This window comes from Rosa rugosa, chromosome 6 (genome assembly GCF_958449725.1).
Source record: "Rosa rugosa chromosome 6, drRosRugo1.1, whole genome shotgun sequence".
In the NCBI taxonomy this organism is placed as follows: domain Eukaryota; kingdom Viridiplantae; phylum Streptophyta; class Magnoliopsida; order Rosales; family Rosaceae; genus Rosa; species Rosa rugosa.
In genome coordinates, this window is record NC_084825.1 from 37,846,466 (window position 1) to 37,874,449 (window position 27,984).

At 37.8% G+C, this 27,984-nt stretch overlaps 1 long non-coding RNA gene and 1 pseudogene across 1 annotated transcript; both read right to left on the bottom strand.

The window, feature by feature from the left end:
* Positions 1–1,220: 1,220 nt before the first annotated feature.
* On the bottom strand, positions 1,221–27,731 carry LOC133715829 (CAAX prenyl protease 1 homolog; annotated as a pseudogene).
* Positions 8,912–10,981, bottom strand: LOC133718831 (uncharacterized). The gene is made up of 3 exons (XR_009850616.1): positions 10,733–10,981; positions 9,985–10,463; positions 8,912–9,303 (listed from the first exon to the last, which is right to left on the bottom strand). It is a non-coding gene; the product is annotated as an uncharacterized LOC133718831 (long non-coding RNA).
* Positions 27,732–27,984: the final 253 nt, after the last annotated feature.

Here is a 27,984-nt window from a genome sequence, read left to right on the forward strand (position 1 = left end):
TTATGGCTGTTATGGCTCTTGTATTCATGTTTTTTATGAACGTGGTTCTCCTTCTTTAACATAAAGTTTTCTATGGTCAAGGTATTTTCTTGTCAGCCCTATACGATTGTGATCATTTTGGTGTTCGATTTTTTTTTTCTTTCCATCCATAGATGGTAGCTCTTGTTCATTTTGATCTTCTTCTTCTTCTTCTTCATTTTTTCTTTTTACATTTCATTCTTAACTTACCTTTAACCTAGAAATGAAAGCGCGCGCGCGCGCACACACACACACATACATATATATATATATATATATATATATGTACTGTAGGTTGACAAACCACTATTGTAACCTTGTTCTAAGGTAAACATTATGCAATTTTTGTGGTAGATGTATTAAGAGCTCAAAAATTCAGCATTTCAGTATACCTCATTTATAGGTAGTTTTTCTCACCAGATGTATCTCGATTAATATTTATACCTACAATAAAAGAAAACTAATTCGTAAATTTATATCTCTTACTTAGGTAGATATCTCAATTATAGTAATTGAAGAACATTAATCCGTAAACATATATCTCTTACTTAGGTACGTATCTCTTACTTATGATATACCTACAATAGAAGAAATCTAATCCTTAAATTTGTATCCCTTACTTAGGTACATATCTCGATTATAGGAATACAATAATCCGTAATCGTAATATATCTCTTACTTAGGTACATATCTCTTACTTATGGTATACCTACACTAGAAGAAATTCTTAAATTTATATCTCTTACTTAGGTTATATTGTATCTTTTAGCTAGAATGTTTTGATGAACTTTTTTTTGTACCTTCCAGTTAGGTTGATTTCCCATCTTTATTTACTAATTTTATAATACTAATTATATTTTGAATTATTTGTAGGTTCATCATGAGTTCAAAGTTCAAATTGTAAAAAAATGAATAAATTAATGCTTAAAAGCAATTAATTTGTTTCTATATTTAACTCAAGGGGCAAAATGGGCATGAAAATAAAATGACAAAAATCAATGGACCTAAATTGATAAGAAAATTACCTATGGACTGCGTCTATTATGAAGGAATGAAATTGGACTTATATTCAAAAACATTGCAAACGTATTCTAGCAACAGCTTGTGTTTATTTATGAATATGTTAATCCCCATTAGGATAAAAGAAAACAAATAAGTACATGTTTTTGACGATGATGAGCACAATGCTTTTTGTCATCATATACGTGCTCTGTCGATCAGTCTGCTTTCTTGTCCACATCACCAATTGCAGCCAACATTTGAACAAGCGGGGGATGAGAACGGGGATATGCCGAGTACCATGGATCGATGTTCATAGCTGACAAATTCTCTTCCTGAAAATGCCAACAAAATTCTATTTAGCAACTAGGTAAGATGCAAACATTTATCATCTCAATATGAATTTGTATCATCTCAATATGAATTTATGAAAGTAGATAAGTTACCTGTGTAAAACCATTTATTCATGCTCACAACATATGCACAAAACTTGACAACAATCACAATAAGGATCAAGGCTTACCTTCAACAATCATAGGCATGGATTCCATATTCTGCAGCTGCAAAACTCGATCACTAGAATATAGCTTTCTGTTGCTTACCAACTTGCTTCTCAATGTACAGAACTAATGCAATTAACGTGGTGGTAACAGGGACCAAGTTCATCTTATTTATATAGGTGACTTAACCCTCAAGAAGCTTCCCATTAAAGTATTCCTTATCGGATTAGGTTTCCTAATTAGATTCTTAATGTATCACATCATTGTAGTCTTTCTTGCAGACTAAGAATAGGATTACTTACCTTAATGAATTGATACACTCTTTCATTAAGCTACAATATTGATTTACAGTTTGTGTCCATGTTGAACTAGTTTTGACATTAAACTAATTATCAATTTACTATATGTTAATGTGTGACAAGTCCATGTTGATTCTAACAATCTCCCCCTTGGACTGACACATATTAAGCTTGATAATTTGTACCAGAAAATGTCAGAAACTACTCAACTTACTGTAGTGCGCGCTAGACAACAAAATTAAACCAAAATCCATTCCAACATGGTCAGATCACAGTTACTTATGCAGAGCAAGAAACAGTATACATTTTAACAAAAATGCAGAGTTTCAAAACCACAAACACAAGATCCTGCAATCCACATATGTCAAACCAGAAGTGATACGATATATGCTAATGTGTATCAACAAGAAGGCATATACCAGGTCCTACTTTATGTTTCTTAAACCAGAAACTCAAGAAAATTTACTGAACACTGATGGCTTAAAAATATTGCTTGAACCTTAACATCATGCTATACATGATTTAAGCCAACTGATAGCAAGTATAACTTTAAACACAAAATCGATAATTTTCAGAACATTCAACAAAAGCTGCAGCAATAACCAAAATCTGAAAATACCTCTAGAATTTTTATTGATAATAATAAACTGTCCTTACAACCAAGTTGTGATAGATAAACTGGAAATCCACAACTCAAGGAAATACAAGAACTCAGAAACCTTAGAAATTTAAATTGCTCCAACTGGAATAACTCTCTACTGAACCTAAGCATCTAGATTAGCTAAAACTCCAATACTTGCTGTATGCTTCTGGAATGCTGCTACTGACAAGGCCTTGGTGAAAGGATCTGCTAGCTGTGAATTTGTGTCAATATTCAAAACAGCTATCTCACCATGCTTTACCCTTTCTCTAACACTGTAATACTTTAAATCAATGTGTTTAGAATTATTTGATCTTTTACTGTTCTTGCTAAAGAAAACAGCTGCTTCATTATCACAATAACTCACAAGTGTGCCTGCCACAATGTGACTTAACACTTTGGTCTGCATCAAGAAATTCCTTATCCAAAGTCCTTCACACACAGTCTCATATACTGCAATAAATTCAGCTTGCATAGTAGAAGTTGAAACAAGAGTTTGCTTCATGGTCTTCCAAGCAACTGCACCTCCTGCAAGCATGAATACATATCCACAAGTAGACTTCTTGGAGTCTGGATAATTCCCTGCAAAATCTGAGTCTGAAAATCCAACAAGTTTCAGATCCTCCACTTGCCTATAAACTAGCATGTGACTTTTAGTTCTCTGCAGGTATCGCAACACTTTCTTCCCAGCTACCCAATGCTCATGGCCTGGATTAGATTGAAATCTTGATAAAATCCCTACTGCAAAAGACAGGTCTGGCCTAGTGCAGACTTGTGCATACATGAGACTTCCTACAAGTCTGGCATAAGGCTTTGACTCCATATTTTCTTTCTCAACATCACTTTTGGGACTCTGCTTCTTGGTTAGCTTATCTCCTTTGGACATGGGGACTTCTCCAGCTGCACACTTCTCCATACCAAATCTTTTTAGAATTTTGGTAATATAATTCTGTTGAGACAAACCAAGTAGCCTATGTGCCCTATCTCTTTTAATTTCAATACCTAGTACATAGGATGCTTCTCCTAAGTCTTTCATGTCAAATTTCTTTGACAGAAAGCTCTTGGTATCTTTAAGCAATTTTAGGTTACTGCTAGCCAAGAGTATATCATCCACATAGAGAACTAGGAAAATAAAATTGTTCCCAACTGTTTTCAAATAAACACACTCATCAACAAGGTTTTCTACAAATCCAAAAGTAGAAATCACTGAGTCAAATTTCTTGTACCACTGTCTAGAAGTTTGTTTTAGGCCATAAATTGGTTTTCTTAACTTGCACACTAAGTTTTCACTTCCAGCTTGTACAAACCCTTCTGGTTGCCTCATATAAATCACTTCATCTAGTTCACCATTCAAGAAAGCTGTTTTAACCTCCATCTGGTGCAGCTCCATATCAAAATGAGCCACTAAAGCCATGATTATCCTAAACGAGTCTTTTGTAGAAACTGGAGAAAAAGTCTCAGTAAAGTCAATGCCCTCCTTCTGTGTAAAACCTTTGGCAACTAACCTTGCCTTGTGTCTCTCTACATTTCCATTTGCATCTCTTTTGGTTTTGAAAACCCATTTACAACCTATAGGCTTCTGTTTGGGGTCAGGTTCAACTAATTCCCAAACTGCATTTTGGCTCATGAAATCAATTTCTGCTTCCATTGCTAGCTGCCATTGGTGAGATTCACTACTTTCAATGGCCTGATTAAATGTAGTTGGATCATTGTCCTCTGCACAGTCCATTTCAATTTCTGCTTCTTACAGATAAACAATATAGTCACTCTCTTTCCCCCCATAAGTTGGTTTTCTTGCTCTCTGTGATCTTCTAGGCTGAGGATTGTCAGGATTAGGTTCAGCTACAGGTACTTGATCAGTTACTTGACCAGTTACAGGTACTTGTTCAGTTACTTGACCAGGTACAACTACTTGATCAGGTACTTGATAAGTTACTTGATCAGTTACTTGATCAGTTACATCTTGTTCTAAAGGCAATGCTACACTTATATTCTCATCTGACACAATTTCCTCAAAATCTGGGGTTAAATCCTCAAAATTTGTATTGTGAACTTTTTCACTTAGAAACTTTACTTGATGTGTTTCAAAAATTCTAGGTGAATGATGAGCAAAATATAATTTATAGCCTTTAGATTTATCTGGATAACCTATAAAATAGCAACTAACTGTCTTAGGATCAAGTTTATTCAAGCTTGGATTATAAATCCTAGCTTCTGCATGACATCCCCAAACATGGCAGTGATGAAGACTAGGTTTCCTGCCACACCAAAGCTCAAAAGCAGTCTTTTCTGTGGCTTTACTAGGTGTCCTGTTGCAAATATAATTTGCAGTTTTTAAAGCCTCACCCCACAGAAATTTAGGCAAACCAGTTGTACACATCATGCATCTAACCATGTTCAAAAGAGTCCTATTCTTTCTCTCTGCAACACCATTCTGTTGTGGGTTATAGGTTGTTGTATATTGAGCTTTAATTCCATTGTCTTGCAAAAACAAGGCAAATGGACCATTTTGTTGGCCGGATTCAGTGTACTTGCCATATAACTCACCACCTCTATCTGATCTCACTGTTTTGATTTTCTACCTCAGACTTAAAGATTTGAAAAGCTTTCAATGCTTGTGCATTTTCTGAAAGTAGATAAACATAACTGTATCTAGAAAAATCATCAATGAATGTGATAAAATACACATTCCCATAGATAGTTTGATGCCTAAATGGTCCACATATATCAGTGTGTATATATGAGTTCTAATAAATTTTGGTTTCTATATGCAGTCTTCTTTCTGGTATTAGTTATTTTTCCCTTAAAGCATTCCACACAGTCTGTTAGATCAGAAAAATCAAGTTCATTTAGGATGTTGTTTTTCACCAAAATTTTCAGTCTCTCTTTTGAAACATGGCCGAGTCTTCTATGCCATAAAAATGCAGACTTTTCATTTAGTTTGGTTCTTTTAACACCTGTTAAAGTGCTAGTACTGTTTGTGTTATTTTCAACAAGTAAAATTTCTTGTTGAGCCATTGAACAATTTAACTGTAAATAATCATTCAAAATAACACCAGAACCAATTTGAACAGAATTTTTAGAAATAAGAATTCCATTACTATCAATAACAAGTCTACAACCATATTTTACTAAAAGAGAAACTGAAACCAAATTCCTTCTCATGGAAGGTACATAAAAAACATTGTCCAGAACTAATAATTTTCCTAATCCTAAATCGAGCTTTAAGGTTCCAATAGCCTTGACTGCCACTCTCATGCCATTGCCCACACACAGGTTCACTTCATCACTTTTTGGGATTCTCCTCCTTATGAATCCCTGCAAAGAATTAGTAATATGAATAGGTGAGCCTGAATCTATCCACCAAGACTGTGGTTCAACATTTATAAGATTAATTTCTAAGGAAAAAACTGTATTAGAAAAAATCTTACCCTTTTTGGCTAACCAATTCTTATAGCCAATGCAGTCCTTTTTCATGTGTCCTACTCTTTTGCAAAAGTAGCACTTGAACCTAAATGGCCTGTTTTCCTTGGCCACTGCAGCTGTTGAACTCTTAGTTATGGCTTTGGTAGGCTTTAGCTTGTTCTGGGGCTTTTTCTTCTTAGGCTTCTCTATGAGATTGATGGTTGTAGCAGGTTCATTTTCTTCCTTGATCCTAGCCTCCTCATCCACACAGATGGATATGAGTTCATCTAGAGTCCAGTTTCCCTTTTGAGAATTGTAACTGGTTCTAAGATGACTAAAACTATTAGGTAGGGAATGCAGTGCATAATGCACTACCTACTCATCCCTAACTCCCATCAAGAGCTCCCTGAGTTTGCCATTTATATTGATCATCTTCATAATATGCTCTCTAACTCCCCCTAAACCCATGTACTTCAAATCATGAAACTCCTTGGTTAGCCTAGCTGCTTCTGCTTTTTCACTTTCTTTAAACTTAGCACCTATGAGTTCCAAAAAATCTGATGCTAGCTTAGGCTCTTCTATACTTCCCCTGACAGTCTTAGACATAGATGTTCGGATGAGGTTCTTAGCCATTTTATTGGATCTATGCCACTTCTTGTAAAGATCAGTTTCTTTCTTGGTGCTTTTTTCATTCAACTCTGCAGGCTTATCCTCAGTAAAGCAATAGTCTATATTCTCATGCATTCCCATATAGTTCTCTACAGAATCTAGCCAAGCTCTATAGTTGGTTCCAGTTAGCATCAAGACACTGTTCAAGTTCATGTAAGAGTTACCTAAGGAGCAAAACAAAATTCATGTGAGTTCTCAATTTTGTAAAGAAAATAACTTTTAGTTTTCTGTGTTTTATTTAGCTTTAAGCAACCAAAACAAGAACATACAGAAAACCTAAACAAGAACATACAAAAAACCTAAACAATCCATACTTGCATTCATGTCATTCCATAACCAAAAACAATGTTAAGCAACACTTTTGAGCAGAAGCATAACATTCTGTATTAGTTCTTTATCAATATGCTATGCTTAATCAAAATATGTTATCCAAGGAGATTCATCCACATCTTTAGACAGAAGAAAAATTTCCAAGTATCCAAATATATTTCTATTAAGCATGCATACTGCTGTCTTGCATTCTAAGACCATACTTGACCACTTCTTTGGAAGATAAACAAAAGTATAGACTTAAAACACAAGACACAATTTCAGTTTTGTTGTACTTTATGTTTTCTGCCAACATCAATGTAGGATGCTTTATGCACCATGTTCACTTATGCCAACAGAAAATCACAAAACTCATGAGCTTTTAACTTTATATTCTACCCAGATGATTGTCTTTATAAGAAAATTAAGCTCTTGCATCTGTCAATTTTTACAATGTGTAAAGCTTTTGGGAGATTCTTATTCTTCATACATTGTGATTCACACGCAATGTACGTGTGTTTCTAGCCCTAATTACCTTGAAATTAGCGAATACTCAAGCATTATTTCGTAGTATTACTTTGTTTTCTTTATTTGTAGGAAATTATGGTCAAGAAAGGAAAAAGACGAAAGAAGTAGCGAATTTGAGCAAAATGTCAACTTCCGACTAAAGGACAAAAAGTCAAATGGTTGACCATCGGGTCAACCAAGTCAACTTGGCCCCATAGCATGAAGTCCAAGGCCCAAGACCAAAGAAGCACACAAGTGAAGACCCAAGCTCATTTGTATTACATCTTTGTATTTAAATTTCAAATTCAAAATTGATGTAATGACAATAATAATTAGTGGACCACACCTCACACACATCACACATGTGGATGGATGAAAATATTTATTTGTGTTCACACTAGGCACACACTCACTTACACTTTTACCCTCCGGTTTTCTTTTTATTTTCCAAAATGTTTTCTAATCTCCTATTTCTCTACATTTTTATTAGGTTGTTTTAGTCTTTTCATTTTACCCTTTTTCTACTTGTTTTTGAGCCCTTGGATCTAGGGTACAAGTCTAATCTTGACCCTTGAACCCAAGGGGGTATTTAAGCACCTTTGCACACACATTTCAGTGTTTCACAAGCTTAAGACCCATTTTTCTTCACCCTAGGCCTTTTGGCCGAATTTGGGACTTCTCTCCCTTCTCACCTCTTCCTCTCTTCTTCATCCCCCATTCTTCACATGTAAGCTTGCACAAGGAGGAGACACACACATTTCCGGTATCTAGGCCACCATCTCTACACCATGGCTTTATAAGGGTAGCAAGAGAACACTATGCCAAAAAGGCCTTCAGACGACAGAACTGTTCTGTCGTCTGAACGAACAAAAATGTGTCGTCTAGTACGGTGTCGTCTCTTGGGGGCATCAGACGACAGAAGTGTTCTGTCGTCTGATGAGTTTTGCATTTTGGGAACTCTCTCATACAACAACAATTAAAAGTTGTGCTAATTTACTTTAAACGATAATTATATGTGGTCGTAAAGAGCATCAGAGGACAATTAAGTGTCGTTCTAGGATAGGTTTATATGACATTTAAGTGTTGTGTGAAAGATTTTGAAATTATACATATGTGATGTTGGGAATTGGTTTAGACAATAGATATCATATTCTTTCTGTTATGTCAGTCTCATTACGACGACAATTTATTGTCGTTTGACATTATTTATACGACAAATATTTGTGGTCTGAATATAAAAAGGACTACTAATAGTACATGTTCTATATTGTCTATAATCACGTCCAATCACACTTATTTGTTGTTGTTATACACTTTAGCCAATACTTTCAACTAACTTATGTTGTTGTTTTGCCTTTCAGACTACAATTTTCTGTTGTCCCATTGTCAAAAAGACAATAGACTTCTTATTGGTTTTTGTGTTGTTTTTGTGCAGCTGCAACCACACGTTTTGGTGTGCCTTTGTTGTAACTTGCAATTTGAAATAACACATATTACTAGTCTCCTGTTACAATTGGTATGCATGCATCTGGAAATTAAAATTACCCGTTCATGAAACCATAAAATCCACATCCAAAAGCATTCATTGCAATTTCCACTAATCCATCATTGTCTCATGTACACAAACCTAATCATGAGCATCAGTTCAAAATGACCCATATCTACTAATTTGAATCTGCAAACAAGTCCACATTCTTAATGAAGGAAGAATTTCTACTAGACACAAGTTAAATATAGGAACTAGTTCCATAAGTGATGATTTCTCAGATTTGGCTCTCTTTAATCGTTCAGACTTATGACTATTGCACAGAGTACCTGGGATGATCAGTTTACTCAATTTTTGTTCAAATCGAGCATCAACTTATTCCCGTCTCCCTCCTCTTCTTCTTTTCCTTTCTTCTGTTTCAACAAAATCCCAACTTCTGATCCCTCACAGTTGCTAGAACTCGGTCCTCATCTGTAAAGAGAACAATACAAGTAAAAGAAAAGCTTAATTACCTAAATTGTCTTCGATTTCTGAAGACAATTCCATTTTCCTTAAAGCCTAAATAAGCTGCAATTGCTACACAAGTCAAAACTAACATAGCCTAACATGCCTTTTACAATTACAAGTGCTTATCTGAAGGTTTTGAGGTACTGTAGGAATTACTAAGATAACTGGAGGAAGATGGATGATAGAAAGACCAAAAAGAATGCTGAAAGTTAGCTCATTTCTGAGGTTATCTAAAACCAAAAAGCTAAGCTACCATCACCAATACAGGTTTACGAATTTGCTTCCTGTCACAACCCTTTTCAGTGAAAACTTCATATTGCATAACTAAACCCATAAACATTTGCATTTGTGGAGGTAAAACAGCAATACCCGAATTAGTACTTTAAGGCTGGTAATTGACTTGAAGAATTAGACAAAAAATCCCAACTTCTGATCAACTATGTAAATCTAGTTCATCATATAATGACACTATATACCAAATCTTTTTTATATTACTTGCAACCGTATCATTGTTTGTCTTCCTCTTCCAGTCAACTAATCATAAACTCTAAGAATATTAAATTGACAAGCCTCAGAGAGTCATCAATAAAATCGTTTGGAGCCATAACTTGGAAGGGAAAAAAAAAACCAACAAAGGTAACTCACCTTCAAGTAAAGATCTGCTAGAACTTGAAGAAATTAGACAGTCCTGAACGCAACTTTGTCCTGAAACATCTTGGAAACATGGTGCTTGCTCAAATCAATGGAGGTATCCACTTGATAACTCTCCCATCAGTAAAGAGAACACAACTAGCATGGAGCAGAAAGAAGCAAAAGCAATTTTCTTATACATACTATGTGCATATGGAGTCCACTAAAGAGTATAAAGTTCAACATCATGGAAGAAAATATACAAATTCTAAGTAACAACTATGCCATAATCCTTCAGTTTGGTACAGCATATAGTAAGAGATAACAAGAAAAACAAAAACAGCTGAATGTCAAAAGGCAACATATTAAGGAAAAGCATGTCAGACCTCGGTGTAAATCATATTGAATGATCTTGTAGTTTCTAGAAAAGATTCCAAATGTGAACGAAATCTGGATTCTACCTCTGCATACTCCTCATCTGGTTTGTAATCATGCTATATGCAAAAGGGAGAAATTATAATCACAAAGAGAAAAAAAAAAATATTAATGCAACTAGGGAGTTAGGTGTGAAGGTCAAGTGAAGGTCAAAAAGAAATGAACATGAAACAAGGTGGTGGTTTTAGGTGTCAGAGGGAGTTGTAGAGATTGAGTACTCTTAGGAACACTCACAATAATTACAGAATAAAACTAATAAATAGCAGCACTATAATTTGAAAAGTAGGAAATAGTGGATAACTGCAGGATGATATTGTCCAGGCCCAACCTTCTGATTCTAAGGAAGGAGACGGAGAAAGGCTGTCAAAATAAATACAGTTCTGCAGCAGACTCTAAAAGTCATGTCTGCCAACGAGATGAAACCAGAACTGGCACTTGGAGGAAGATGGTCACCCTTAAAATAAAGCTTCAAGACTTTGACATTACTGTGACTATAATCACCTGGTCCTTCTTGAACCTGCACAGCAAGCAAATTTATTAAAATTGAAGACAAGCTTTGAAGCATCCAATTAAGAACAAATTTGGTGCACAAGTCATTATGTTTGCAGAAGGCCAAAATAGTCTAGAGGCGGTCTGAGGCTTTTAACACCAAAAGATGACAGGCAAGAAAGAAAGTGCAGTGGAATGCAAGGCGAGTCTCAAGTTGTCAAAATTAAACACACACTTTGTGGCAGTAAATTCCAAGACAAATCTGATGCACAGGTTATTATACTTGCAAAAGGCCAAGACGATCAAATGAGGCAGACTAGGACTTGATCTCAAAAGGTGACAAGTATGTGTTCGTGGGTGCAGCGTGTCAAGAGAAGAAAGAAAGATGAGAATTTGCGGTGGAATTGACTAAACAAACTTCAAAGTTCAATTATGTGCAGCAGCTTTGGAGTATTTGTGTTCCAAAAAGCTTCAAAGCGGTGCCAATATAATAAGCCAAGTAAGAGAAGTCCTTGGCGGTGGCACTTTTGTCTGGGCATGAAACTTTAATCCCCAAGTATGGCCAATATCATCAAAACCATTCTAGAAATTGACAAAGCATACAGCAATGTATATAAAAAAAAAAAAAGAAGTGGACGTTCTGGTGGTGTTGCAGACCAAAAGATTAGATTAATTAAGCTTTGAATAAGACAAAAATCACTTGCTGATTTTGCTAGAAGAATGGTACTTAAAATAAAAAAAACCCTAGTAATTTCTTTATCAAACAATTACTTGCCAAACAAAATGTAATACTCCGTATTATCATAACCTCCATTCTGGATTATCAGCAAAAATGCTTGCCTCAACGAGATCTACAATTAAACGAAGCATTTCAGTGCAATCTGAAATCAGAAAGTGAGAGATGAATCTTCAAAAAGTAAATAGCTATAAGGATCTGCAATCAGATCTTGCAGGAGACTTACGGGAACCTCAAAATTTGAGGTGCTATCTCTGCAATATATACGGGCACCGAACAATATGATCACCAAGTTAGTTCTCATCACAGTAACTCTCTGAATAATTCCAATGTAGAATCACAGCATTGAACAACTGATCATTACCACATACGAGATTAATCTGATTAGAAACAATAACATGGCCCCAAATTACCTAGATTGACGTTAAACTCTTCAAACTCGTCACCGTCCTCGAACATATCCACCTTGTCAGATGCTACCTTCTGATCCTTCTCCATTGGAACAAAGCCTGCGAATTTGCAATCAATGAATCAATTTGTAATACCCCGGAAAATCCAAATTAAATTCCGTGGTTTTTTTTAGAAATGATTTCACGATAGTAGGAGCGAGTACGAAGCTTGGAAAAGTTGTGGAATTAGTTCGAACGATTTTATTTTCGAAAACGAACGTTTTTAGGGGGTCAACAAAGTTGACTTTTTATACGTTCAAAATTTGGGAAAACTTCCTTCATGAAAGTTGTAGAGCTCGTCGATACGAGTTCGTGGACATGTGGAACGCAATATTCGGAGTTCGTATGATTAAGTTATGAATATTTGAAAATTGGGAATTTTCTATAAATAGGAAAAATATCTGATTTTTTTTCATTAAGGACAAAAAATTTGTTTTTTTGCGGAATAGTCCCCCCTCTCTCTCTCTCTCTCTCGCGCAAAACCCTCCCCACCCTTGCCGACCCGCCGACCCGACCCGACGCCAGCGGCGCCGTCGCTCTTCCTCCGGCCACGACCCGGCCCTTCCCGAGGTCGCCTCGAGCCGCCCAGCCGCTCCCTGCCACCGCCTTGCCCCGCCGCTGCCCCCAGATGGAGATCGAAGAAGCCAGCCAAGAGGAATCCGACCCGACCGGAATTCCATTTTTCCGGCGTTGCATGGGCCGATCGTTCCCATTTTCGTGATCTCCTCCTCCCCCTGATCATCCCCATATAGGCCTTGCTTGACGATTTGGAGTGTGGAGTGAAAGATCACGAGTTGAAGATTTCGACGTCCCTGATTCAATCTGGAATCTGATCAGACGCACGAGATTAATCCAACTTCAACGCTTGATCTAGGACGATCTAGGCCGAACCAGGCTTAGCTCCAGGTATGAAAGTCGACCACCCTTTCATTTTGAACCAGTTTGTAGTTGGTCACTTTGCCATCTGAGGTGGTTGACCGGCGTTGACCGCCGCGTTGACCGCCCACTGACCACCGCTTGTGGCGGCGCATCAGACCATATTTCGAGTTTTCATTATCTAGGCGATGATCTATGCATCCATACGAGCGTTTTGATATATAACATGGTCATGTTAGAAAAAGTTGATAAATAGTGGATTTACGTTTTGACGTTACTATTTAACGTTTTTACGTTTATCTTCGGTTTACGATCTGTGAAGATCTGACCATCGGTTTTGCTTCAATTTTGGATATGTTGATCGTATGACTGTCCCGGTGACCTTGTGAGGTCACGGGCGAAGATCCGACCGTTGGATCTTCGTATAATTGAGAAATAGTGATTCGGAAGGCGATTCGTGAGAATCTGACCGTCGGATTTTCATATAATTTTGTGGAGATGTTAGTAAAGGCGATTCAGGAAGATCTGACCGTTGGATCTTCGTGATAATTTTGGAGGATGATCCTAAAGGCGATCCGTGAGGATCCGACCGTTGGATCATCATTAAATTCAGATCCGACCGTTGGATCATCGTTTAATTTGAATCTGAGCGTTGGATCGTCGTTTAATTACATATTTGAGTTGTTGGCTAAGTCAAGATCATTATTGGACTAGGTGATTGACGGTTTGAGTTGGTGGACGATTGTGGATCGTATTTTGAGCTGAATTGAAGACGCAGCGGGATTATCGAGGTGAGTAAACCTCACGTGGTTCATATTACGAACCCAATATATTTAATTGCTTTATTTTGCAATCATATGAACTATTGTTGGTGTATTAGACATTCCTGTGTGAATGTCTGTATATATATTATTACGTGAAATAATATGTATTGTTGGAGTTGTGTTGAGTTATTGTTGAGAAACAATATATTGTGAGAGGTGTTGAGTTTTATTGTTGAGGAACAATAAATTGTTGTGATCTGTGGAGATCACTAGGTCACGAGGTGACCATGGCATCTATTAGTGAATCACGCTCTCGTACCGGGCTGGTGGTTATTAATAGTATTAAATCGTAATCACGTCTGTGGCCGGACGAGTGGTTACGTTCAGTTAGAGCTCTAGTCTGTCTGCCAAATGTGGAGTGACCTTATGAGTGAAATTGAGAGTAACTCATAAGTGTCAATATATATATGGTAACCTTATGAGGGAAATTGAGAGTAACTCATAAGGGTCTATATATATATATGAGTCTGTCTACCAAATGTTGGGAAATCTTATGAGCGAATTTGAGAGTAACTCATAAGTGTCTATATATATATATGAGAGTGAGGGATCTTATGAGCTAAATTGAGAGTAACTCATAAGTGTCTACATATATATATGAGAGTGAGTGATCTTATGAGCTAAATTGAGAGTAACTCATAAGTGTCTATATATATATATGAGAGTGAGAAAGTAACGTGGGTTTGTGGTAGTCTTGAAATCTAATAAATCAACAGTTCTTTCTTGTTTACTCATACTGGCTGTAAAAAGCTTACCGGGTTTTGTGTTGTTGCAACTCCCGGTACACTATTCAAATTGTGTAGCGGGTAATCCTACAGGACAGGAGAACCAGGACGGTGATCGTGCGGTTAGAGCAATTGTTAGAGTTTTACAACAATTGTAAGTTGTGAGGTGTGTTATGCTCATTTGAGCTTTATAATATATTGTGAGAGTGAATTGTAATAATGAACTCGAAGTTTCGAGATTTGGTTTTTTTGTAATTGTAATTATTCAGGTTTCGGATTTGAATTTATCATTCAAAATCCGAGGCGTGACAGTTTGGTATCAGAGCGTAAGGTGCATATTTGGTGATGTGTCAATACCTTCCGAGTGATGGCCCGTCTGCAGCGGATCCCCATCGTGTGCTCTTCGGTATTGGCTAAGTCATTGGGTATGCGTGAGTGTTGGGAGTTGTTTAGGCCGCTAGGTCGTTTTAGGAACGTGAATACCTTCCCTATAGTATTGACTTGGTTAATATGAATTTGTATTTGACTTATACTGTGTTTTAGGTGTTATACATGTATTAGCCAAGCATACTATACTCCTTAGGTGATGGAGATTCGAAGGGGTTGTACTTAGAACCTTACAGTTGTCTTGTAGGTTCGTATTGGAATAAGTTCAGTGGCCGCGAGTTACAATCCTTGAGGAATAGAAACCTCTTGATTCAACTCTGTTAAGTCAACGAGGATTGTTTTATGGAAATGAGGTTCTTTTGATTGTTGAAGTGTTTGGTTGAAGGCATGGTGTGGACCTATGCTCGTCTGTAATGTGGATACGAGTATTAATCGATAGTAATTTTGCCTTTTTAAGTTGGATATACTAATGTTTTTGAATAGATTCTTGACTCATGTGGAGTTGTGAGTAGTGTTGCGGTTAGGGAAGGAATTATTGTGGTTAATTCTTCCATGTGCTTGTAAGTTGTTGAGCAGAGTTTGAGGTGCGAGAACGGAGTTTGATCTTGTGTTTGAGTGATTGAGACGAACGACTATATATTTAAGTTATCTACAAGTACCTATAATCATAAGGGTTATTGAAGTGGGACTAGTAGTAATTTTAGTGATTCTAAAATTGAATCGAGTTCGAGGAACGTGTTTTATATACGTGGTTGATGTTGCGAGCATCATTTTTGATTGATATTTTGCGTTTCACAAAGACAACTGGATTGGAAATTCTCCATTTGGACACCTTGGTGTGTTGACCTGACTATGACTTGTGGACATAGTTTTATTTAAGTGAAGGAAATTGATTTTGTGAACTAGTTTTCTTAAGTTTTGGATCGTAGTATGGAGTTGGACTGAAGTGAATTTGAGGTTGTTTGTGTTTTAAGTTTAAGTAGGCGGGACACTTAAAGTTTTGAAATGGAGTTGATTTTGGTGTAATTAATTGGGAAAGTTAGAATCAGTTCTTGTGAAGGATGTTGGATGAGAGTGTGTGCCTTTGGTGATTGATCTTAGGTGATATAGTTAAACGCAATTTCGGATATTGATTTTAGTGACTTTGTTAGGTATATCCATAGTGGTTCAAGTGAATTACTATGTGATATGGAGTTTGATTCGGTTTCTAAATCGTAAATTCATAGGGTATGAATTGTGGTAAGTTTAATGGAGCAATTAATAGAGGAAATGGTTGAGATTTTATAAGATTTGTATGGGTAACTCTAAGGATGTGGGTTTTTCCTAGCTAACTCAGGATGTGTTTAGCTTTATTAAACCCTAATTCTAACGACGAAATTGTTTGTGTTTGGTTTGACTCAGAGGATACTAGCTAGACCTCGATGCGACTTATTTGATTGTTGGATTCTTTTTGAGTGATTGTTTTTATTGCATCATTATGAAAGATGTGTGCAGTAGAGTTGTTTATGGTTTTGAAAATAGTATTGGGTGACCAAGGTTCGATCCTTGGTGTTGTTGTTGGTTAAACAAAAAGAAAAGAAAACATGCACACCATCTTATTGATTTTATATTACAAAAAAAAAAAAAAAAAAAAAAAAAAAAAAAAACGAGGACTATGCTATACTAAGCCTAGTCAGCAGCTCCGGATGGATTTAGGCTGAGCTCAAGAGAAACGTTTGAGCCACTGTGGTAACCGCCTGAGCCACCAGAATAGTAACCAAAAGCGCTACCTTCCTCGGAAGTAGCCTTCAGGTTACCAAAGACGTCCTCGCCGTGCACGGGGAACAGAGGAAGAGTTTGAACCTCCTGGTGATCTCCTCCTCGTTGTTGCAGGGATGTTTGTCCTCCTGTTGTGCCAAAAGAGTTGTACTAGTATTAGTGTTGAAGTGTGAGGAAGAATATGAAACAGAATTTAAATCAAGAAATCCTTCATTACCAGTAGAATAGGTGGAACCAAAGTTGAGATCAATGGATCTACCATCATCAGTAGAACTAGTGGACCCAAAATTGATGTCAATGGATCCACCAGCTGGCCCAAAATTGATGTCGATGGATCCACCAGCACCAGTAGAACCAGTGGACCCAAAATTGAGATCAATGGATCTACCAGTACCAAGAGAACTAGTTCTCATGGGCACTGGAGCAGCCTGATTACACCTATTCATCTGCTTCTCTCGAGCCCTGACGTTCTGGAACCAAAAGTAAATGTTCTTACCCTCAACATACCCATACTGGTTCAGCTGGAGACAGATCTCGTGAATCTGCTCTGTAGTTGGGCACTTAAATCCCTTGACATAGTAAAGATCCTTGAGGATTCTTATTTGTTCTGGAGTAGGAATCCACCTGGTACGGCTTCGCCAGAAATCCATGTTGGCACTACTTCCAGCTGCTTGGGTGTTTCCTCCCTCCTCTGTTGGTTGCTGTTGTTGTGGTTCCATTTGTTGCGGGGTGTGGAGCTCCATTAGTTGCAGAGTTCGTGGCTCTTGGGTCATGGGGTGAGAGGATGTGGAAATCGAGGAATACATGGTTTAGTGTTTGAGGGAGATTTTGTTAGAAGGATTGGAGTTGTTGAACTGGTGATTGGAGATCTGAGATTCTCAGAGGAAAGATGAGATCGAATCTTCAAATGGAAGAAAAGATCTGAGAAAGAAGGATTGAAGATTTGGAGGAAAAGATTGAAGATCTGAAAGTTCAGAGGAAAGATGGGATTGAATCAACTAGATGGGAGAGAAGATCAGAAGAGAAGGATTGAAATTGATGAAGAAAGGATTTGAGAAGAGAAAGGCTGAAGAGTTGAGAGAGAAAGGCTTGAGCTCGGAAGAAAATTTCTTTTCTTTTGGAGTGAACAGTTTTTCCCCAGAATGCACCTATTTATAGAACAAGGTGAGCAGATCTCCACCGTTGGATGAACGATCTCAGAATTTGAATCCACGCGTTGGATTAAAGTCATCCGAAAACCCGGAAAAGTTGTTGGCGCGTGGAGAGCGTGTAAGGGGACAGGCCGAACCTCGAGATGCTGTGGCAGACAGCTTTAGCCGAAAGCAGATTTGACTGCCGTAAATCACGGAAGGGATAAGCCGTGACACAAGTGGGCCGTACTTGGGCCTGTCTCGGATCAAGGCATCACTGTAGCTGTGGGTGGAGGCCTGATGGGCCGAGTTTCAGAAACAGTTTTGGACATGATGGGCCGAGTTTCTGAAACAGTTTTGGATACGTTGGGCTGGGTTTCTGCAACAGTCTTGGATGTTTTGGGCCGAATTGTTGAAACAGTTGAAACAGTTGGTTTAAATAAAAGGATTGGTATGGATAATAACGTGAGCAGCCGTGCTCGAGTGGTTGAGTGTACAGTTCGTGTACAAGAGGTCTGAGGTTCGAACCTCGCCTCTCGTTTATTTTTATTATGTTCGTTTATGACATAATAAGTATAAAATTTGTACACATTATATTAAGCACAGCTTGTGCTCCAGTGGTTGGGGGACAAAGGTTTCGTGCGGCAGGTTGAGGTTTCGAACCTTGCCTTCCCCGTTATTTCATTTATGTCACTTATGACATAATAAATATAACACGTGAGCATATATTAATGAAGGCAGCTCTTGCTTCAGTGGTTGGGAGCAAAACCTTCGTGTTTGAGGTCGGGAGTTCGAACCCTACCTCTTACAAATATTTTTGGGTCTCGTATATGCTTGATATACGGACGTATATACGGTATGTACGGTATACATACGTATATACGGTCTGTACAGTATGCATACGTATATACAGTTGTACGGTATGCATACGTATACACGATCTGTACGGTATGTATACGTATATACGGTATGTACAATTTCATACCGTAGCCGAGCTGGAAGTTGGTGGGCCGATTGGTAGGCCCAAATAGTAAGCCCAATTGTTCGGCCCGAATAGTAGGCCCAAATGTTAAACCCAAAGTGGTTTGGGCCGGTTCGAAATGTGGATGGTTCGGTTTCTTCGGCCCAATTGGCCAGCCCTAGTGCTTAGCCCAAGGATTGAGCAAGCCCAAGTCATCATCATTGGGTGACATAATTAATTGGCGTGCTTTTGGGGATGATTTGTTTTGAGTGATGCATCTCTATGGTTGTGAAGAGTGGTGCATGCTTAAGTTTTACTATGGAGATTTACCGTGATGCTAATTGAGTAGCGAAACACTTTGTGGGAGTGTTTACTGTGCTTGTATGCCAGTACAGAGTGAGGATCTATGAGATGATCCATGTGACGATTTTGTGTATGTGATGTGGAGTGTTGTTGAGCAGTTGTTGTGTGAGTTTACGTTTGTGATGAAAGGATTTAGTGGCCATAGGAATGTATTTTTATACAAAGGTTGAGGCTTTGTAGATTACTACAGCTTTGGGAAAGATGGAGATTCGATGGTTAGGTCAACCTTAATCAAGAGGAATTGACTTACGCTCAAATTTCGGGACGAAATTTCTTTAAGGAGGGTAGACTGTAATACCCCGGAAAATCCAAATTAAATTCCGTGGTTGTTTTTAGAAATGATTTCACGATAGTAGGAGCGAGTACGAAGCTTGGAAAAGTTGTGGAATTAGTTCGAACGATTTTATTTTCGAAAACGAACGTTTTTAGGGGGTCAACAAAGTTGACTTTTTATACGTTCAAAATTTGGGAAAACTTCCTTCATGAAAGTTGTAGAGCTCGTCGATACGAGTTCGTGGACATGTGGAACGCAATATTCGGAGTTCGTATGATTAAGTTATGAATATTTGAAAATTGGGAATTTTCTATAAATAGGAAAAATATCTGATTTTTTTTCATTAAGGACAAAAAATTTGTTTTTTTGCGGAATAGTCCCCCCTCTCTCTCTCTCTCTCGCGCAAAACCCTCCCCACCCTTGCCGACCCGCCGACCCGACCCGACGCCAGCGGCGCCGTCGCTCTTCCTCCGGCCACGACCCGGCCCTTCCCGAGGTCGCCTCGAGCCGCCCAGCCGCTCCCTGCCACCGCCTTGCCCCGCCGCTGCCCCCAGATGGAGATCGAAGAAGCCAGCCAAGAGGAATCCGACCCGACCGGAATTCCATTTTTCCGGCGTTGCATGGGCCGATCGTTCCCATTTTCGTGATCTCCTCCTCCCCCTGATCATCCCCATATAGGCCTTGCTTGACGATTTGGAGTGTGGAGTGAAAGATCACGAGTTGAAGATTTCGACGTCCCTGATTCAATCTGGAATCTGATCAGACGCACGAGATTAATCCAACTTCAACGCTTGATCTAGGACGATCTAGGCCGAACCAGGCTTAGCTCCAGGTATGAAAGTCGACCACCCTTTCATTTTGAACCAGTTTGTAGTTGGTCACTTTGCCATCTGAGGTGGTTGACCGGCGTTGACCGCCGCGTTGACCGCCCACTGACCACCGCTTGTGGCGGCGCATCAGACCATATTTCGAGTTTTCATTATCTAGGCGATGATCTATGCATCCATACGAGCGTTTTGATATATAACATGGTCATGTTAGAAAAAGTTGATAAATAGTGGATTTACGTTTTGACGTTACTATTTAACGTTTTTACGTTTATCTTCGGTTTACGATCTGTGAAGATCTGACCATCGGTTTTGCTTCAATTTTGGATATGTTGATCGTATGACTGTCCCGGTGACCTTGTGAGGTCACGGGCGAAGATCCGACCGTTGGATCTTCGTATAATTGAGAAATAGTGATTCGGAAGGCGATTCGTGAGAATCTGACCGTCGGATTTTCATATAATTTTGTGGAGATGTTAGTAAAGGCGATTCAGGAAGATCTGACCGTTGGATCTTCGTGATAATTTTGGAGGATGATCCTAAAGGCGATCCGTGAGGATCCGACCGTTGGATCATCATTAAATTCAGATCCGACCGTTGGATCATCGTTTAATTTGAATCTGAGCGTTGGATCGTCGTTTAATTACATATTTGAGTTGTTGGCTAAGTCAAGATCATTATTGGACTAGGTGATTGACGGTTTGAGTTGGTGGACGATTGTGGATCGTATTTTGAGCTGAATTGAAGACGCAGCGGGATTATCGAGGTGAGTAAACCTCACGTGGTTCATATTACGAACCCAATATATTTAATTGCTTTATTTTGCAATCATATGAACTATTGTTGGTGTATTAGACATTCCTGTGTGAATGTCTGTATATATATTATTACGTGAAATAATATGTATTGTTGGAGTTGTGTTGAGTTATTGTTGAGAAACAATATATTGTGAGAGGTGTTGAGTTTTATTGTTGAGGAACAATAAATTGTTGTGATCTGTGGAGATCACTAGGTCACGAGGTGACCATGGCATCTATTAGTGAATCACGCTCTCGTACCGGGCTGGTGGTTATTAATAGTATTAAATCGTAATCACGTCTGTGGCCGGACGAGTGGTTACGTTCAGTTAGAGCTCTAGTCTGTCTGCCAAATGTGGAGTGACCTTATGAGTGAAATTGAGAGTAACTCATAAGTGTCAATATATATATGGTAACCTTATGAGGGAAATTGAGAGTAACTCATAAGGGTCTATATATATATATGAGTCTGTCTACCAAATGTTGGGAAATCTTATGAGCGAATTTGAGAGTAACTCATAAGTGTCTATATATATATATGAGAGTGAGGGATCTTATGAGCTAAATTGAGAGTAACTCATAAGTGTCTACATATATATATGAGAGTGAGTGATCTTATGAGCTAAATTGAGAGTAACTCATAAGTGTCTATATATATATATGAGAGTGAGAAAGTAACGTGGGTTTGTGGTAGTCTTGAAATCTAATAAATCAACAGTTCTTTCTTGTTTACTCATACTGGCTGTAAAAAGCTTACCGGGTTTTGTGTTGTTGCAACTCCCGGTACACTATTCAAATTGTGTAGCGGGTAATCCTACAGGACAGGAGAACCAGGACGGTGATCGTGCGGTTAGAGCAATTGTTAGAGTTTTACAACAATTGTAAGTTGTGAGGTGTGTTATGCTCATTTGAGCTTTATAATATATTGTGAGAGTGAATTGTAATAATGAACTCGAAGTTTCGAGATTTGGTTTTTTTGTAATTGTAATTATTCAGGTTTCGGATTTGAATTTATCATTCAAAATCCGGGGCGTGACACAATTAGCTCACTAAAATTTAGACCCAATTACCAAAAATCATTCAAAAGGCGATTGGCATTATCAAAATCAAATCTTGAATCTTTGTACCTAGAAACAAGAAGATTGAATCAGATAACCCCAAATGAATTGCAGAACCTAAAACTACAGATAAAACCCTAAAATCGATCGAAGATTGAACCATAAAATCAAAGTTTTGGATAATAAGCAACCCAAAATTTGCAGATAAAACCTTAAAATCAATTGAAGATTGAACCTACTCGAAACCCTAAACTACAAAACGATTGAAATCCTAAATTGCTTACCAATATCTGAATTGAAAACAGCTCTTGCTGGAGAGCTCCATTAATCCGGACATGAAAGATGAAATAGAGACTAAGAAGAAGAAGGAGAGACTAAGAAGAATAATCGAGAGGGTGAGAGGATGAAGGAGAGAGTAAGAATCGAGATCTGAGAGAGCTCAGTGAGAAGGAGAGAGGCTGGTGTTTTGAGTCTTCCAGTTTCGCGGGTTCTAGGTCGAGCAGAGAGAGCTGAGTGAGGAGGAGAGAGCGTGCGGGGTGGTGTTTGAGTATCTAGTCGTGGTCGAGCTGAGTGAGAAGGAGAGAATGACTTTGAGGTCACTATGTCAAAAAGCACAAGTCAAAATAACTTGGAAAATTTTAAAACAAGCTCTACACTTAGACAACATTTAAATGTTGTCTGAATGTCATCATATTTTTTAGTCAACTAGGCTTGGCTGTTTGAGAGGGAAAATTGCTTAATCAAATTTTGGATATCCCTCCACATTTGAGATTGCAAATCATCATCTTTTACAACAACAAAAATGTGTTGTCTGAATGCTGACCATTTTTTCAAATTGAACGAGTATGGTTTAAGTCTATATTCAGACAACACAAAAAAAAATTATGTCGTCTGAAAAACTCAGACGACATAAAACAATTCTTATGTCGTCTGAAGTGTGTCGTCTGAAGCACATTTTGGCATAGTGGAAGCCATGAAGTTATGGCAATAGCTAGTGACAAGCTTTGCCTTAAATTTCATGGATTTCTCCTCTCTTTCCCTCTTCTCTCTCTCTCTTATTTCTTGCTTATGGTGTTGTTTGATGTGTATTGATATATACTTGTGTGTGACCTCTCATGGTTTTAGGGTTTTGAAACCCAAGTTTAGTTTTATATGGTTTTGTTGAGGAATTAATAAAATTGATGTTTATTCATATGATTTGTGTACTCTTGCTTTAATTTCTTCACTCTAGATGTATGGTTTAGGTTTTCCCCTCCTTAATCTATGTTTGGTGTGTTGGAATTGGAATATTAAATTGGGGAATTTATATTTCAATTTAGATTATGGCATGAGTATGGTGGAATTAATTTGCCCATTGCATATCTCTATTTCCATTTGGATTTCTTAGATTGTGGTTCTCAAGTCACCCAATTTTGAGTATTATTACCCTTGATTGTCGGAATAGTATTCAGAATTGTTGGGTAGGGTAATTGTTATCACAAGTACTCTTTTCGACCTTATTATTTGTGGTGATAGTTGCTAGAGTGTGTTACAATCGATTGTCGAAACCTAAAACATTTAGTTTTGAGCACTTATGGCCCTAACAAGGCATAAGGTTTGAGACTAGTATAGGGTAGCCAAAAACTAAGTATTCTTTCTTCTTCTTGTTTTTGCTTAGGGTTTGACTACTATTTTATGACAATCAATTTAGCTTTCTTTTCGACCTCTTAATGCTAAATGGAAATCCGACAAAACATTTGAAGCATCATTTGAATTAATCATCGTCATTCCATATGATTTTAGATTTGTGTGGAGAACCTTAAATTCCATGGTGACCCTTGATGCGATGCATCCCATCCTTCTATCTATCTTATTTTTATGTCGTAATTAGTTAGTGTATTTATCATTTATGAAAATCCAAAAACATTGTGACTTTCCCATTACCATTCATTTGTAAATCCATGTGGGCGTGAGCATTACAAGCACTTTTATGTGTTTCACGGCCCTATCTAGGCCTTGCTTGGTGCAAGGCCGTCTATGTGACTTTGTGTGATGCAAAGTCATGCTTGAATGAGGCTCGGTGCCTTGTTTAGCATTTTTTCTATTTTTATTTGTGATTTTCGGTGACCTAGAACCAAAGGATTCTTAGCTAGCTCATAATCCCCGAGGTACGATAAATCGGGACGTAAATACTTCCCATCTTTGATGACCGTGTTGATTGTTACGCGATAGGCGAATGAAAAATGCTCAAATCACATTGTCACACAATCACAGATACAATATCATATAAGCAATCAATTCATCATGCATATTCAAGCACAATCTAAATTGTTTCGATTCCAAGAAACCACATAACAATCAAGAAATTGTAAATTTCATCCGGTCACCATCTACTCTAGCCTAACGCACGCCGGGAATGCTGCTAGGGTTCTTGAGCACAATCAAGAACTTAATTATCATGCTATGAATCGAAAACAATTTCCACAGAAAAAACCTGTTTTTTGCTTTTTCCCCAATTTGCTGCAAAAATCTCACCGGAAGCGTGAATTTGATAACCAGATGCAGCAATCGACTTTATTGGCTTCTTGATTCACAGCAGTTGGGATTTTGAATCCTTTCTTGAGATGAAAACATCTCGCGCGTTTCCGAATCCAGTCCTAGACCTTCATCTTGATCAAAACTAACCGTTGTGATACAACGGTCACCTGTTCTTCATGTTTTGGTCGGGTTGCTGTGACTGGGCCTAGATTAAGTAACTTACCTTGATCAAGTACCTGATCAGTTACTTGGTCAGTTACCTGATCAGTTACTTGACCCATAAAGCAAAAACCCTTTTTTTTTTTTTTTTTTTTTTTGTGTTTGTTTTGCAAAACCCTAAAACGATTTTCCTGCCAAGCAAAAACTGAATTCATATTTGTAAACCTATGCTTTGATACCAATTGTAAAACCATTTATTCATGCTCACAACATATGCACAAAACTTGACAACAATCACAACAAGGATCAAGGCTTACCTTCAGCAATCACAGGCATGGATTCCATCTTCTGCAGCTGCAAAACTCGATCACTAGAATATAGCTTTCTGTTGCTTACCAACTTGCTTCTCAATGGACAGAACTAATGCAATTAACGTGGTGGTAACAGGGACCAAGTTCATCTTATTTATATAGGTGACTTAACCCTCAAGAAGCTTCCCATTAAAGCATTCCTTATCGGATTAGGTTTCCTAGTTAGATTCTTAATGTATCACATCATTGTAGTCTTTCTTGCAAACTAAGAATAGGATTACTTACCTTAATGAATTGATACACTATTTCATTAAGCTACAATATTGATTTACAGTTTGTGTCCATGTTGAACTAGTTTTGACATTAAGCTAATTATCAATTTACTATATGTTAATGTGTGACAAGTCCATGTTGATTCTAACAACCTGCAGCCTGACTAGAGTGGCTCGAAGTGAAGAGGCATAACCAAGTTTCTTAGCAAAATCATCAGCCTGCAAAGAAACAAATATGATAAGAAACAGATCTGGCGAAGGAAAATAAATCAAAAGCCAACTGTATAGTATAGATTCACCTGAAATTCAAAAGCTCGGCTCACAAGGTTACTAGAAAAGCGTACTAGGTGCTGAATAGGTGTAATGGTATGCTGCAAACAAAAAGTCATGTCAAAGTATATGTCAGATTTCTATGATATATCATATTCTGAACCAAAAAGCTAGGCTATATATCAGTACCTAAAATATGATAAGACCAATGTTAACTGGTTGAGTATCAAACCCCAAAACTTTGAAACAGACTGCTGGCCGGAGTTTCTCAGGAGAGCGTATCCCCCGAATTTTAAAAGCATACGGATCTGCACCAAAGTAGAAAAATCATCAAGCATAACTAAAGAACTTCCTGATCAGATTGACCAGAGATGTCACTGTTTTCTATATTGATCTCCATTTGCAAGAAAATTATAGCATTATACCTGCCCAGAAATAAATAAGTAGACTGTGTGATTAAGCTTCCAATGGCGTAGCTCATGAGCTAGAACAGCTACAACTTCCTCATCATTTTTGCACTGCAAACCATCAATTACTCACATAAGTACCTCTTTGCAGAAGGTGATGCAGCAGAATTAATATTAACCAAGACAAAGCAAAAATTAATATTTTTTTCCTGGCATGAAATACATAAATACCCGCTGAATCAGTGTATCATAGAGGACTATTCTCTTGTTGTTAAAAAAACCGTACATATAGGCCTGTATCATGATATATAGGTAAGGTCAGTAAGTCAACCAATTGTAACCAAAATTTCGAACAACATAAACAAGGTGAAAAACTTGAATACTCACATTGCTGTGAGTTGATCTTGTTGATCCATCAATGATCGACAAACAGCTTCTTCAATGGAAAATCAAGGGAAGAACAGAGTTTCTCAATTTTTTCCCTGAGCTGACCCTCTGGAAGCTATTGTCATACATAATAATGAAATTAAGACAATAAAACCAAACACAATAAAAAGATGACTTGATCTATTTCAGTTAGTGATAAGTATTTTGAATACTCACAGTGGTGAACTTGTTAAAGATTGGGGCTATTAGAATAGGGTAGATGGTCAGCATCACAAGAGAGTAACAAGCATGAACGCCCAAAGATATATGGCCAAGTAAGCACCTCCTTTCTGTAACCAAACAGTGGAGCATGTAAAAGAAATCTAATCATAAATTTGCAAAAGCTAGTACAATAATTATTTGTACAATTATAAGGACTGCAGACACAATAGGTGGGGCAAGGATAACAGAGATACATATTCCTTTAAAAGATCTCTAAAGAATAACCATATTGTTCGCTGTAAAACAGATACAAATTTGTGTTAGAAAGTAACAAACCTTATTAAAACCATGACGAGCCTCGATCAGTCGATCACAAAAGTGGAGCACAGAGAAAATGGTAACTTTTTTATCTGGTCCAAAGAGGCAAACTATCAATACCTTCAAAAGCTGATAGAGTACAGATCTATCTGTACAATCCATCATTGCATGCAAATACCAAATGGGATTGATCATAAATTCTCAGTTTTTTGTAAGCTATTAGCAACCATGTGCATACCTTTGACCAAATCATCATACCACCTAAAAATGCAAGGGTATGCAGTATTTCATTTTCAGCATTGAGACCAGCTAAAACTACTAGGTCTCCTGATTTTTGCAATTATCGAAAACAAAATATTAACAAAGTTAATCAAACAATTTCCACAAACAGGCATTACTAACCTTCCAAAACCAAGGCAAAAACCGAAAGAACAATATTGCTGAGTCCATAAGTATTGTCACAAACGCACTAACAAAATGGAAATTGCAGGAAGTCGGAAAGAAATTCCAGTTAAGGATCATCATAAGAAATGATGATCCGTAAGAATCAGATATACCTTTTCTCAAGACAGTAGGCTCGTGACTTCTCAAACTTTTCTCGACTGATTACTCCTTCCAGAGCTTTAGGAAGGGTTGGAAGCTTGAGAGCCGAGTGTTGCCGCAAATCCAAATAAGTTTCAAAGATGTACTTTAATATTTTAAAACCTGTAGAAAGATTTTAAGTTAAGAGCTGTTAGAAGCTATGGAATGGATCAAGAAAAGAGAAGACACAGTGTGGAGAGATAGAAATCGAGAAGTACCAATAACTACTTTTAAGAATAGGAACGCCATGGCTTAGTCTGAAGGTGCAGAGAGAGATTTTGTACACAAGAAACCTTGCTACATAGGTTGTAGAAGACATGTCTGACCAAAGAAATATTGTTGGTGCCAATTTCGGCATCAACGAGTCAACGGAAGTTCCGTTGAAATCCAAGTGTAAAGTGGTGGGGTTGTTTTCTTCAAGTGGGCCTATCTTTTCCTTCGATTAGTTTGACTACGTGAGTAGCCCTGGTCGTCTACTTGTGACTGAAGGTATGCCCTGGTG